Genomic DNA, 11129 nt, shown 5'->3' on the forward strand with positions numbered 1-11129 from the left:
GCTTTATAAATTATTTGTTCCAGGAAAATGGGGATTTAACGCAGTAGTTCTTTGATTACACCGTACGTCCTCTTTGAACTTGTATATATATATATATATCTAATATTATCCCTTCATGCCATAGTCCATCTTGATAATTTATAATGTCAGACTATTTTTCAGTATTCATTTTATTGCCCATATTTAATGTGCTCTATTTATATATGCAGTGTTGTCTCCTCACCTCTCTCAACGACTGTCCCATATGGCATGGATTCTCTGTGCATTTATTTTATTTTTTACATATATTACTAAAAAAAATAAATACGCCAACCAAAAAAAAAAAAAAAAAAAAAAAAAAGATCAGATATTTACTAACATTCCCTAAATGGTTCCTTTGTAGCGAGGAGGACACCTGATTTATAAAGTGTACGCAAAAGTGCGTGTTGAACTTTTAGCATCCGTGTAGATGTGTACATACGGACGTAGCACACGTGCGATTTGTCCGTCCTGCAACATACAATTACAAAAGAACTACTGCTACAAACAACACTACAACGACTACTTCTACCAACACCAACACATTTGAAATATATACAAAAAAACAACAACCTCCGCCCACCATCAGTCTTAGAAACCGGATTTATTAGCTCCTTTTTTGTTGTTGTTGTCTCATCACTAATAACCTGTTTTTATGTGTCCATGTAAAACAGTAGAGCATATTTATTTTCAAATTATATTGTTTTATATAAAATACAGAAAAGGTTCTTGTGTTGTGTTTTCTTTCCGCACACCTGAAGATAAGTAAACATGTGACTTCTCTTTTTATTCAAATATGAGGATGCGACACGGTGAGTGCAATTAGTATGCTTCAGCATTCCCACAACTAGACTAAGTGCAATTTCTGGAGAAATTGCGTGGGAATGCTGAAAGCTGAATGCTAATAGCTGAATGCTAAGATTTGAATGCCTGTGGAATGCTTATGAAGTAAATTGAGAGATAAATTATAAAATTCTGACCTCCTAGTTCCTGGACACCTGGTAACGATAAGTTATATGCATTGAAGTGGGACTTCCACTTTAAAACGTGATGGGACACTACCAGAAGCCCGTGAAGAACCGAGATTCGGAGGTCCGCTGAAGAAATTCCGGCACTTTTATCCCCCGAAAAAGACAGTCGGACGAGCCGCCTCGTGATCGCCAAGTGCAAAGTCTGAGCGGAAATAATCGATCGGTCGAGCCAGGAGCAACGTTGCAGCGAGAGCAGCTGGCGCTCGTGACGCGCCAATAACATCTGGTCCTCCGTGCCAAACATCTTACGCAAAGACATCAGATGAGCGGGTCATGGGAAAAGTGTGAGTCATTAACGCAATTTAGTGTCATTACTCTTCAACAACCCTTCGTCGAGCCGTTCCGAAGGTTCTAAGGCTTGAATATTGCATCAATAATAAAATGACAAATTGCTGTTGACATCAAAAGCTTTGTTTTGTTTGGTTTTTTTTTCCTTTTGCCAACACAAAAAACATTTGTAGGCTAACGAGTGCATGCCAAAGCAACAAGATGCCCTGTAACTTCAAAGCATGAAGGCATTTTCGTCATCTGGATGCTTGATGAAAGATATTTCCGCAAAAAGACAAAGCAAGAAACATTGGATCCATTTCTGATTGATTGATTGATTGTATATCCTATGATATGTTTTTTTCAAGGCCGATACCGATACAATTATGAGTAGTCAAGGAGGCCGATAATCGATATTTTAAGCCGATGCAGTAAAATAGGAAGAAAAAAAATTCTTTTGAACTATATTGAAAGATTTGTTTAAAAAATTATAACAAAAATTGCAGAGCTTCCAGGGTCATTAGCATGTGTTAAGATAAATAATAATAATAATATAAAATAATAATAATAATAATTAAAAAGCAAGTAAATAGATCCCTAAAGATTTCTACTGTAAAGTTTTCTAAAATTAAAATTTCTTGATTTATTTATTTATTTTTTAAAGTGTAGGAAGTGGAAATGTAAATACTTCCACAAATGAGTGACAAATGTATACGATTGTAGCTAATTTGGGGGGTTTTGTTAGGGTTCGTAAAAATGTTTCAAAAGATGTTTGCAGTGGAAAAATTGTCTGAATATGTTCCAAATGTTTTTACGACAAATAAGAACTGACTGTGAACATCTTACAATTCCTGATAAAAAAAAACAAATTCGCTACGTTCGCAAGTGTTCACTGCTCAGTGAGATACCGGCGAAATCGGCCTTCGGATTCCAAAAACGGTCGATGGCGAAATTTGTCAAAATGCCAAATATCGGCACCAATAATCAGCCCGGTTGATAATCGGTCAGAATTCAGAATTTAAAAAAAAATCTGAATTGTACTCTTCACATTGCATGGGAAATCAGATACATGTTACAAAAAATAAAATAAAATGAAATACGGAATTGATTTAGGTTAGAAATACAAATTTGTGATTACGTTTTTCTGGCCCGAACCACCTTGAGACTTGATGAAACTGAAAGGATTCACACTGCGGTGTTGCTTGCCCTCTTTTTTTTTTATTAAAGTAGTAGTTATCGCTGCGGGATTAGCAACTTGCTCAGTAACACTTTTGCAGTAGCTGCTCCGCAGGCCCCATGGCACCAATTTTAAGCCCCCTGAATGTGCTTTAAGTGGACCTTTGGAGCTCTTTGGCCATGTTTGTTTTGAAACCAGTTGCCTCTAAGCCCCGATGCGCCGCCGCTTCCTGGCCCGGATTAGCTCCCTTCTCTTTACATGCATACCTGCATATATATAAAGCGCACCATATAATCCCAGTAAATTCTTTGGGGCCCTCCTGGTTTCACGGCGTACGTACAGCTCCCAAAGGAATGCCGTAAACATTTAATCTGTGATTTAAACGGCAGCTCGAGGCCCAAGGTTGCGAGCGAGATCCCCGTCTTAGCTTAATTGTGCTTGTTCCGTGTCAGTCTGGTAGGTTTGTTCACATAAGTGGAATTGTTATGCAAGGACATGCCAAATGTGCTTCAACTGCAAAAAAAAAAAAAAAAAATTAAGTAAGATTTGCCTACTTTATTCTTGACTTTTACACCAACCCAGAAAGAGAAATTGGTACCAATTTGATGTAAATTGGCTGGTGCAAGCTTATAGGAAAGTAACTAAATTTGTTTTTAATGCTTGATTTTAATGACATTGGGGGTGGGACTTAATACGTTTTTCTTCCTCCCACTCCTTTTCAGGCTAGGTTTTGAAAAAGTTGTCTAGAAAAATTGATATATTGTTAAATGTTGATTATTGCCTGAAATAAATGAACAAATGAAATGAAACATTTTTTTTTTCCTGTCTTGAAACCGTTATGACCTTTTTAGCTGGTGACACTGGGAACCGTGGAGTGGAGTCTGGCGAGACTAATAGTCAAGACCCGAGGCGGTTAACGTGCTTCCGCGCAGGTAAACGAGCGCATATAAAAAAGGACTCTAATCAACCAACTTGGCACCAAGCCCGGGCCCGCAGGCGTGTCCGCGGCGTGCTCAGGTATAATATGTGCTCACTCGCACGTACCATGCCCTTAAATCTATATTTACCCGCGTTGGTCACCGACGGCGAGGTGGGAAAATGCCCTCGTTGGGTCATGAGGCGGAAGAGGGCGGCGGCGGGGGGGGATAATGGGACGGAAATCGGTTTACGGAAGGAGCAGGTGGGAGAAGAAACTAATTGAGAATTAGGAGGAAGTGATGACAGGTAGAAAGGAGGAGAAGAGCTTGATGGAGGAAATAATTCATCGTGTTTGATAATAATGAGGAGGTGGCAAAAGTACTCAACCTTCGTACTTAACGTAAGTGGAAATACTGATACATGTATCATAGTGAGCTCACTCACAAAACCGTTAAGCACTTCATGTTCCACAATGTCATGATAATAATAAAAAAACTCCCTACCGGATATTTCCAATGTGTTCGATCGCGGGTGAGAGGTGGGGTACACCCGCGCGGGATCCCTCCGGGACTTCCAGAGAAGTGGCTTCTCCTTTTCTCCACAAGTTGGAAATTCCATCCAAGAATCACACAATAGACGAATTGTTTTCCTGGAATACAGAAATGACAATAAATAAATAAATGTTAGGCCCATTGCTTGTGTAGTGCTTCAAAAGCTGACAGCATGCAGCTGGCGTTGGGTCCATAAGCCAAGATAAATTCAGAATTTATCAAAAAATAAATACAAATCAAATGTCCAAATTGTCTTTCAAGCCCTTGGAAACCAAGACCATTGATTCATTAGTCTCCCCTAAATAGTAGCTGTCGTCTCCGTTTATTAGCCACAAGCTTGGCCTTGTTAAAAAAAACACAAAAAAAACGCAAGAGCTCGAGAAACAAATTTGGCAGCAACGTCAAATTCCTGATCCACCACAAATCACTTTGTACTCAGATGAGGTTGATGAATGTGTGAAGTTTTAATATTATGATCACTGCTCGTTCCCTCGTTAAAACGCGGAGGGTTTTATTTATTCTTTTTACATGACAATCACTGTTGGTTCCCTCGTCAAACGCTGTGGGGGGGTTTCTGACTCTTGATGAATTTAATTAATTGTTATGCTCCGTCCTCTTGGACAATTTGGAATTAAAACCTTCATATGTTCTGCGTCAGTATTTTTTTCCATATAAACAATATAGCACAATAAATAACAGACTGCTTGTTGTACATAAACGGTGCCTCTTAAATGCACCACCTGGTTCTTATATGACCGACCCCTCTTCACTGTATCATTATCATGGCGACCACTTCCCAGGCTGCTTTATCGAGGCCTTAAATTGCTACATTGTGGTTGGTCTTTCCCATTTATATAGGTGACTCTCCACAAAGGTGACACTGAGCAGATTTGATTTTGTTGATTGAACTTGATGGTGTCTTGTCTGCTGTTAACGGCCCACATCAGAAGAATTCTGCACATATTATGTCAAAGTTGATTTTGTCTTCGCTGCTATCTCCCGTGCGATTAGATTCCCAGAAGTCACAGGATCCATTTTGTTTCCCTGCACAATGAACAAAATTAACTTTGACCGACATGCCGCTCGCAATAAACACACAATGCTTCAATTTGACCTTTTTACGTACTTTCTCTCGTGACTGCAAAAAAACAATTTCACCAGCTTTTCACCTTTGTGGCCCACAAAACATTAATAGCGGATTTGTATATTTGATATACTGGCGTATATTACAAAAGAAAATGTATTTTTTAGCCAAAGCTTCATTCATTCAATTCTTCATTGACTTTTTATATACTTTCTCTTGTGACTGTCAAAATATCATCGATGTTTTTTTTTAGATGTGTTTTTGTAATTGGATGAATAGTCCAAAATCTAATAGTTTTACAAGTAATTGTTTAGCTTAAAGAGCTGGTTGATCTCTTCAAAGAATAATGGTCACGATAAAACCTGGAATGAGCGTACATCAGGTGAAAATCTGTTTTCGCATCGCTGAACGGATGGCGGCCCAGAGACGCGTGGTCCGAGAGTAGCAGACGTTTCTGCGAGATTAGCGGACGCGATAAAGTGAGATTAAGACATTCCCGGCGTGTTCTCGCTAAGATCGGCCTATTCGTGACCACTTCAATCATTTACATGTGATTACCTTTGTTTGGCTGAGCCATGAAACTGGCATTTTGTGGGATTTATAAGGATAGAAAATCATGCAAGTGGCATGGAGGAACGTAAACCAGGAAGCTTTAATGTTGATTTTCCAACAGATTCTGAAAAGATAAAATATTCCACATCCGTGTGCTGGTTTTTTTTTTTTTATGTTGTCAGGAGCATAACATTTTCATGCAATGCAATACGTTTGATACGGAATTTATGCTTTGATCTGAATTTGACCAGTCAGACTGTCAGCTTTACCTGTTTGACATTTATTAAACATGACAAAAAAGTAGAGAAGACACACGCGAGGAGAGAGCAGATGAACTGACTGATACAATTCACTACTGCACTCTGAAAAAAATAAATAAATCCCCTCCTCACCCTCTCCTTTTATTTGGTTTCCATGCCCCGAGTTCCATAATAACACAAATGCAAAACATAGTTGGAACACGGTGTACTTAAGGAAAATGTGCACTGCCATCCAATAGTTGAACATTATTGAGCGGTTAATTGACTAAGAATACAATGAGTTTGATTATTTTGCCGCATGAAAAAAAACATGTCATTCTTTCATTAGATAGTAAAAATGTCATTTCTTGAGGTACATGCAATAATATCAATATTGCTAGATTCAGCAACTATATCGGATAGCTCATGTTTTTCCGATATCGTGCAGCCCTGTCAGTTTGATTGTATCTTTTTTCTTGCACACATCACATCACGTGTGAACTTGTCGCATTAAATGTCATGTTGTGACACTATATTGCCTATACAATCGGGCGATAATCTGAAACTATAAGTGGATTACCTTTAATCTCTTTACAGTGCCATATTGGAGGATTTTCACGTGTGTCGATTGATAGCTGCAGACAAATCCCAAGAGGAAATGGAGGACCGTTCAACCCCCCTGCAAGTGACGCAGACCTCCGCGTCATCGTAAAAGGTTCAAGTGGCGTGTCACACAAATCACACTGAGCAACGGTACACAACCGTTTGCTCCCAGTGTGCACACGCAGAGTGTGTGGCGACATTGCGGGAAACGATTACGTCACCGCATGTACTTCATTTGAACCTGTCGTGGTCAAAATCGCACCATGCAGCTGTTTTCATGCTCACAAAGAATTTCAGATTTTATTTATAAAGACAAAGAAAACAAACATGCTTCCACATTAAAAAAATGTCTCTTCTGTCAACAAAAGTATGTATTAATAAATAGAGTAATAAAGTAAAAATGCATCAAATGACAAAAGCAAAACAAAATGACCAGATTAACTCATTTGCTCCCAAAAACGTATAAATATGTTTTATTTTAAATGTTTGAAGTGTCCCAAAGACGTATTTTAATGTTTGTTTGTTTTTTTATGCTAGAGGCTTTGATGCAGCCTCTCAACTGCAGAGAACGCGTTAAGCAATGGTAGTGATTACAAAAACGGCCAGCAGGTGGCCGCAGAGTATAAGAGATCAGACCAGGGCCGTGTTGCAAACAATTAATAATAATTATAAAATAATAATAATAATATAAAGAAGAGAAACACTATAAATATCCAAATTTCTTTTGGACCAAATAGAATTGATAATATATATTTATTTATTTATTTATGTTGGCAAACACATGAAATTGGAGTGCAGCATGTGCACTGTGCAGTATGTTTAAATGTTAAAAAAAAAATGTTAAGACAAAATTGTTTAAAATGCTAATTATGCGAGTTCCTTTTGGATGAAGCAAAATTTATGACATTATTTCAAAATAAAAAAAAAAAAAAAAAGGTGCAAATCTATAAATAACAAAGAAAACTCACAAATTAGTATTCAATTTCGATTAATCGCACAGCCCTATGACAAATGAGACTTGAGTTTTCTCTTTTTTGATTTTTTTTTTTTCCCAGAAGCATAATTCTATGTAGGGCAGACATTTTCCAGGACTACTACTCTTATAGCAGTTCCTGCAAACTGAGGTTTCCAAAATGGATTTGGGGAAAGCCTGACAGACTCCTCCCGTTTGCGGGCTTTTGGTTTGTCTGGCAAGCTGAAGCTCAAGGACGAACAGATAACAGGACGCTCACACATACACACCAACTAACGCTCGCTACGCATACACGTTTCCAAGACTAAATCAAACATTCATCAAATTCAAGGAAAAATAAATAAAAATTCAGGTAGGATTTGGCTTGTGAATCAATCATGTGTCACGTCCCATTTCAAAAGTGTCACTTGTCAAGTTACAAAATGTGCTTCGAAAGGCACTAATTAGACATGAAAAATAATGAAAATATCAAATGTATTATAGGCAAAATATTCATGTTTGACTGCCAAAAACGGCCAAATAAGTCAAGTATCCCTTTAACTGTTTCTCCACCAACGTACATAAAAGGGGGATTCAGTCTTGAGGGACGCAAACTCGCCGACACGTCCCACGAGGCATCGAGATCTCCTTTTAGCCTCGACTATCAGTAAGCCGGCCAAGTGCCGCTGTCACCAGATCCCCTCAAGCCCCTCAAAGTTCTCCGGAATGGCATGTGAACCCAATTGGCAGCTTAGCGGACGCGGACCACTACAAACGAGAGGCTCTCTTGGGTCATTTTAGCCGACAACCTCCCCAAAGAGTGTTGATAAGTACAATTTTAACACCACAATATCAAAAACGACATTTTTGCAGCTTACCTAAATTAAAAATAAATAAATAAAAACATGGATTTAAATGATCATTTATATCAGCTGGTGGAATTTTGGATGAATGGACTTATTACAAATACAACGCAATAGCAGTGAGAGACCTTATGATGCATTTTAAGACCTTTGTCAGGCATCTCTACTCTCGCAAGACCTCGTCGTCTTCCCCCAGCAATAAAAACGCTTCTTGCCAGAGATCATGTCAATGCCGGCGATCCGGTTTCGGAAGAAAAGTGGCACGGCCCGAGTTTCCTGGAAGTGATAACGACCTCTCCTAACTCTGCAAGTTCCGCCAGCGGGCACATGCAAGTTGTCGGTCATTGTCACATGGGGGGGGGGGGGGGGTATTGGGTCCTCAGTTTACGACGGCACCGACATTGACGTTTTCGGGTTACCAAGGGCGGGAAATTTACTAGCTTGGCAGAGGAAGGCGCACGCAGTTACTGGCCTGTATACTGGCTTTTATTTGATTGCTTTATATTTACGACATGGAAATGTTTTTCAAACAAATATTTACAGTAATTAGGACTGTTTACTCATCGTAATTATGATACAACTTATAAATTACGTAGGAAATGGATCACAAAGAAGAAATCTGTCGACTGTAGATACTGGGGGTATTCCACAAGGCTCTATAATAGATCCACAGATTTTTTTTTTTTTTTTTTTTTTACTTTTGAAATGTCACAATTACTTGTGTTACAGTAGAGAACTAGTAATGTTAAGAAGGCTAGCTACACATTTGGACATTTGATGATTTTGTGTCGAAATAATTACAGTACAATAATCCATTGTGGCATTTTGGGGTATTTACAAGAGAGAGAGAAAATGAGAATATTGTGATGAAGTCCATTATTTTCTGTAATGCAATTCAATAAGCAAAAATGCCATACATTCTGGATTCATTACAAATCAACTGAAATATTGCAAGCCATTTCATGATTTTTAATATTGCTGATTTATGTCTTACAGCTTAAGAAAACTCGGCACCTTTTGACTGACTTGTGGACAGATTCGGCTGTAGGAAACAAACTCATTCCTCAACAAACGGGGAAAAAAAAAAAAAACGTTTCCAAAATTTATTTTGGAATTTTCCTAATCAACACAGGATCAAAACAACACACACAAGCACAATAAACACAATCCATCCATCCAAATGTTTGTGCTAAATGCTCCAGAGTGTCTTTTTTTACTTGACAAGGCCAAGCCCAATTACCTTCTTGTTAGTGGTCATGATTGGCTGCAGCTGCTAGTTTCTCTTTGCCAGCATTAAAAAAAAAAGAAAAAAAAAGGTTTGTTTTGACAGCGCTCATTGGATTGACCAACACTCTAAACAATGAGAATGTCCAAAGAACACAATAAAGATCTAAGAGGAGAATTTCGGATTCATACCAGTTGGTGGAAGTTTTCTCCAGATTCCGTGATCATCTTTTCAAATATCCCGTGTATAAATTTAAGTTAGTGGGACTTGTCATCACTTTGCCAAGGAAGAGTACGGCGATAAATCGTCACCCTGAGATGAAAGGAAATTGGTGGAGACGTTTAGGAACAGATCAACCCAAACTTGTGTTGTTGTTGTTTTTTTAGATCATTGAACATTTTGTAATCGTCCCGCGCTCGAGAAAGAATGGCTCCAATCAATCATGAAAAGCCCCGAGGTATTATGATCCAAATGATATCGACGACGAGCGTACATGTGCGCAACTTCTGCCCTCAGACAAACGGATGCGTGTTCGGCATATGAAAATCTAATTTCGGCCGCTCGTTTCGATGAACAATTCCGAATGTTTTACTTGCGCCGGTCGTCGACTTCTGATCTCGGTTAAAAAGGTTCATCGGATACTTCGTATCTTTCCGTCTGTCTGCCATTGTTTGACTTTGCTTGGCTCTCTTTTACAATAAATAAACCATGCGAAGCATTTCCTTCAGAGTCAATAATTGAATTCCTCCTTCCATATCCTGCCCTCCGCAATCACGTCTCCCCCGGGCCATGCGCACAAATAACTTCGATTCATTTTTCATGATGGCGCGGATTCATTCGATGATTCTGTTGGACTCTGACGCAAACATGCAGCCCAGAAAAATGTATTTCTGCATTGAACTTCGTTTTTGTATTTCAAAGTATCATTTAATAATTAAATGCTAGTGAAAGACAGTTATAAACATCATTGCTACAAACCGGAATGACTCTCCTTTCCCACATGGGCTGGCATTACAGTAAGGATGCAGTAAAAGAACAAAAAAATAATAATTCACTGAAAAGACGCACACACCATATGGTGTCCATATGCAACTGTATTGTAGTGCTTTAGAGCGCCTCGTTGTCAGCCACGAGTGCACGTACGACATGAGGAAGAGGAGCCGGGGAAGTGGAAATTTCTTTTTAAAAAGTCCTATTTGACAGCCAGTGTGTGGATCGGGGCTTGGGGCTCACGTGGCTACTTTTAGAGTGCCTCATTGTCACCGTGTGAAAAAGCCCCCAAACAACTTGAAATTTATTGTAGTCAGCATATAGCACACACTCATTTTTTTTTTAAAATAAAATCCTCTGATGAGAACAGGACCCGGTCATGTGTTGCTTCTCGGCACATTTCATTAATTTCAAGCGAGTTGCAGCACTTGCGGCAAAGCAGTTTGGGGGATTCCTCAGCAACGACGACACACAACTTCCACCATCTCTGCCCTGCACGCGTAGCCTAGCACGGACCGCATACACATTGCGGTCTGCCCCTAATTGCGACCTAGCATTGTAAAAGTGATGGCGCGCTGTTGCCAGGCAAGGTTTGCTGGCTTTGGAGCCGTGACTAAATGGCATGTGTTTATTTACATTCTGCTGTGTCGTCGAAAATA

At 39.1% G+C, this 11129-nt stretch overlaps 1 long non-coding RNA gene across 1 annotated transcript in view; it reads right to left on the minus strand.

Annotated features, from left to right (window-relative positions):
• Positions 1-6510, minus strand: part of LOC144010655 (uncharacterized) — a 68781-nt gene extending 62271 nt beyond the window's left edge. Inside the window, exons 1-2 of the long non-coding RNA XR_013281279.1 lie at positions 6418-6510; positions 3915-4060 (exon numbers count right to left, since the gene is read on the minus strand). This is a non-coding gene — a long non-coding RNA (uncharacterized LOC144010655). The remainder of the gene's footprint in view (positions 1-3914; positions 4061-6417) is intronic.
• Positions 6511-11129: the final 4619 nt, after the last annotated feature.

This window comes from Festucalex cinctus, chromosome 21 (genome assembly GCF_051991245.1).
Source record: "Festucalex cinctus isolate MCC-2025b chromosome 21, RoL_Fcin_1.0, whole genome shotgun sequence".
NCBI classification, from domain to species: domain Eukaryota; kingdom Metazoa; phylum Chordata; class Actinopteri; order Syngnathiformes; family Syngnathidae; genus Festucalex; species Festucalex cinctus.